The sequence below is a fragment of the Ochotona curzoniae genome, unplaced genomic scaffold (assembly GCF_017591425.1).
Source record: "Ochotona curzoniae isolate NIBS_2020 unplaced genomic scaffold, NIBS_Ocur_1.0 contig_1217, whole genome shotgun sequence".
In the NCBI taxonomy this organism is placed as follows: Eukaryota; Metazoa; Chordata; class Mammalia; order Lagomorpha; family Ochotonidae; genus Ochotona; species Ochotona curzoniae.
The window spans coordinates 21,879-25,470 of record NW_024464991.1 but is presented as its reverse complement, the minus strand read 5'-3'; the positions used below and the strand labels follow the sequence as shown (position 1 = coordinate 25,470).

The window sequence follows — 3,592 nt, the reverse complement described above, 5'->3', positions numbered from 1 at the left end:
TGCTAGTGCAAACCTGGGATAAAAGGCTCAGATTCCCAGGGTGGCTCTCAGTGACGCAGTCCCAGGGCAGATCTGGGCTGGGGAAGCCCAGCCTTGTGGAGTTCAATGCCAGTTTCCTGATTGGGAGTCAGGTCCTTTTGCCAAGACATTTGGGACACAACACTGCCAGCACTCCCATTGGACAAGCGGTTTCTGAAAGAGCCAATCAGCGCAGTCACTCCCAGTGGGGAGATCAGAGTCTTCCCCAGACTTTCAGGATGGGGTCCATGACGCCCCAAACCCTCCTCCTGCTGCTCGCGGGGGCCCTGACCTTGACTGAGACCCGGCAGCGTGAGTGCGGGTCGGGAGGGAGACAGGCTCTGCGGGGCAGGAGCGAGGGGAGCGCGGGGAGGGACACAGGACCCCGGGGAGCCGCTCACGCCCGCCCTTCACCCAGACCCCTTCCTGCCGCCCCTTTACCGTTTAGCGACCCCAAGGACCCTTCTTCTCTGCCCGCCCCAGCGAACTCACTTGCAGCATCCCGCTCCAGTCAGGTGTCGGCCCTGGTCTCAGCCCCTCTCTCCCCCAGGCTCCCACTCCATGAGGTATTTCAGCACCGGCGTGTCCCGACCCGGCCTCGGGGAGCCCCGCTTCATCTCCGTGGGCTACGTGGACGACACGCAGTTCGCCCGCTTCGACAGCGACGCCGAGAACCCGAGGTGGAAACGCGGGCGCCTTGGATGCAGCAGGTGGAGCCAGAGTACTTGGCCAGGCACACACGGCTCGCTAAGAGCACCACACAGATTTTCTGCATGGACCTAAAGGACCTGCCTGGCCGCTACAACCAGAGCGAGGCCGGTGAGTGACCCGACCCCTCCCCACGTGCGCCCAGGGCGCTCAGGGGCCCGGGGCCGAGGTCCCCCCACCCTGAGACTGCGCGCCCCGCGGAGACCCTCGGCGGGAGGAGTCCGCGGGACACGCACAGGTTGCATTTTCGGTTTCCGCTGAAATCCCCGCGGGTCGGTGAGGGCGGGGGCGGAGCTGCCTGGCCAGGGCTGACCACGGGCGGGGACAGGCTCTCACACGCTCCAGAACGTGTACGGCTGCGAGGTCGGGGCAGATGGGCGCTTCCTCCGCGGGTACATGCAATCCGCCTATGATGGCACCGACTACATTGTCCTCAATGACGACCTGCGCACCTGGACCGCTGCGGACAAGCAAGCTCAGCTCACCAAGTCCAAGTGGGAGGCTGCGGATGTGGCTGAGCAGCACAGGGCCTACCTGGAGGGGGAGTGTGTAAAGTGGCTGCGCAGATTCCTGGAGTTGGGGCAGGAGACACTACAGCGCACAGGTGCGCAGGGCAGGTAGGGATTGCCCTCACCAACAACCCCAGGGCTGCCTCTGGACTGTGGAGGAGGGGAAGAAAGTGAGACCCAGGCCTGTGTCCAGCTCTCCTCGTGGCTGCAGCAGGGATGTCCTCCAGGGTTTTGGGTCCAGAGAAAGAGACCCACCTTCCCTCAGTGTGAAGAGGGACCTGGATTGTGCAGGCATAGAAAATTCTGAAAGGAATCCTCTTGGTACCCTGGACTCCCTCTGGATCCTGTGAGCTGTGACCCCTCCCAGGCCTGTCCTCAGCCTCAGGCCAATGCACTGGGAAGATTCAGGGTTCTCAGTCTCTGCCTCCACTCAGGACAAGACCGAATCCATTTCACCCTGTCAGAGACCCGGGTCCTCCCAGCCTGAACCATACCTGATTCTTTGTCTACATCTTTGCAGACAACAGATGATCCCATTGTCTTTATCCAGGCCAGGTCTGAGTTAGCACTGCTTCCCCACCCCTGTCCTCCTGTCCACTCTCAGGATGGTCACTGAGTGTAAATTTAGTGTCAGGTGAAGAACATGAAAGGTCTGAATTTTCCAAATCTTCCCTCAGACCCACCCACAGCACATGTGACCCACCACCCAGTCTCTGACCAGAAGGCCACCCTGAGGTGCTGGGCCCTCGGCTTCTACCCCAAGGACATCACACTCACCTGGCAGCGAGATGGGGAGGACCTGACCCAGGACATGGAGCTGGTGGAGACCAGGCCTGCAGGGGATGGAACCTTCCAGAAGTGGGCAGCTGTGCTGGTGCCTTCTGGAGAGGAGCAGAGATACACATGCCACGTGGAGCATGAGGGGCTGCCTGAGCCCCTCACCGTGAGATGGGGTAAGGAGGGCAGTGAGGGGCAGAGCCTTCAGCAGAGACAGGGCTGAGACCTGGGGTCAGAGCCCCTTATTGTCCCTTCCCCTCTCAGAGCCTCCTCAGCCCACTGTGCCCATGTGGGGAGTCATCGCTGGCCTGGTCCTCGTGGCAGCTGTGCTCATTGGAGCTGTGGTCACTGTTGTGATGATTAAGAGGAAGCTCTCAGGTAGGGCAGGGTGAGGGCTGGGTCTGAGTCTGCTGTCTCCCAGGGGAAAGGTACCACTGCCCTGTTCCCAGCAAACACAGTGCACACACACCTGCACCCCCAGCTGGGCCCCAAGTGCTCACACTGGTTCTGGTGTGAAGCACAAGTGAAGGTACACCATGAACACTCCACAGGGAAGACACTACTCATGAGGATCTAAGACCCAGAAGCCCCGGTTCAGGGGGAGGTCCCAGCTGAGGACACACCTCCAGAGAGGCCTCTGATCCTTTCCTAGGTCTGTCAGTCTAACATGCTAGTCCAGTCCTCTGGGCTCCCTCTAGGCAGGTCCTCAGGCCCTGCCTTCTCCCTGCCTCTCACTACTTGTTTTCTCTCACAGGTGGGAAAGGAGGGAGCTACACTAGGGCTGCAGGTAAGCACTGGGGTGTGTTTTGGGGTAGGGGAGTCTCCAAGGCTCTCGCCATAGTCAGATGGCCATGGAGAAGCTGCCCTGCCCACCCAGTAGCTCCTCTCTCAGCCACAACTCTGGGGCTCTCACCAAGTCCTGATTGGTTCTCCCAGGTGGGGACAGTGCCCAGGGCTCTGACTGCTCTCTCACAGCTTGAAAGGTGAGACCTGGAAGGCCTGGAGCAGGGAGAGATGGTGGGTTTGAAGGGAAACAAAGGGGCTGGGGAATTCCTTGCATTTGCACATTTTCATGTGTGCTTGGCTGTTCCTGACCCATGTGTAGTGACCTGAATTTGTCACCTTTTTTTTCTGTAGTGTGAGACAATTGCCTTGTTTGGGACAGAGGGATAGAACCATGCTCAAGTCCTCATCCTGTGTCTTCAAAAAGCCCTGCCCTCCCTTCCTGCACAGGCATCTGAGTGTGTTCCTGTGGGCACAGTGTGAGGTGGGAGCCTGGCCCTCCCAGCCCAGCATGGGCACCTCCATCCCTGTCTCAAGTCAGGTGCACATGCTGCAGCTTTTCCCTTCCCTGTGCAAATCTGAACAACATATCATTTTTCTCATTCTTGTCAGAGGTGTTAGTGAGAAAATTTAAAGAAAATTCCAAAAAATGGACAGAGAAAATAAACAGAAGCACCATAAACCTTCCAGAAGGCATGTGTTTGCTGTGTTCAGTCTGTTAAAGGAGGGGATAGGAGAGCTGGGAGGCCTGTGAGGACAGGGTTGTCCCCAGGCTGTGCTCAGCCCATCAGGCTTTG

General features: G+C 59.0%; 1 pseudogene; it reads left to right on the top strand.

Annotated features, from left to right (window-relative positions):
• The first annotated feature begins 257 nt into the window (after positions 1-257).
• Positions 258-3,350, top strand: LOC121167038 (annotated as a pseudogene).
• Positions 3,351-3,592: the final 242 nt, after the last annotated feature.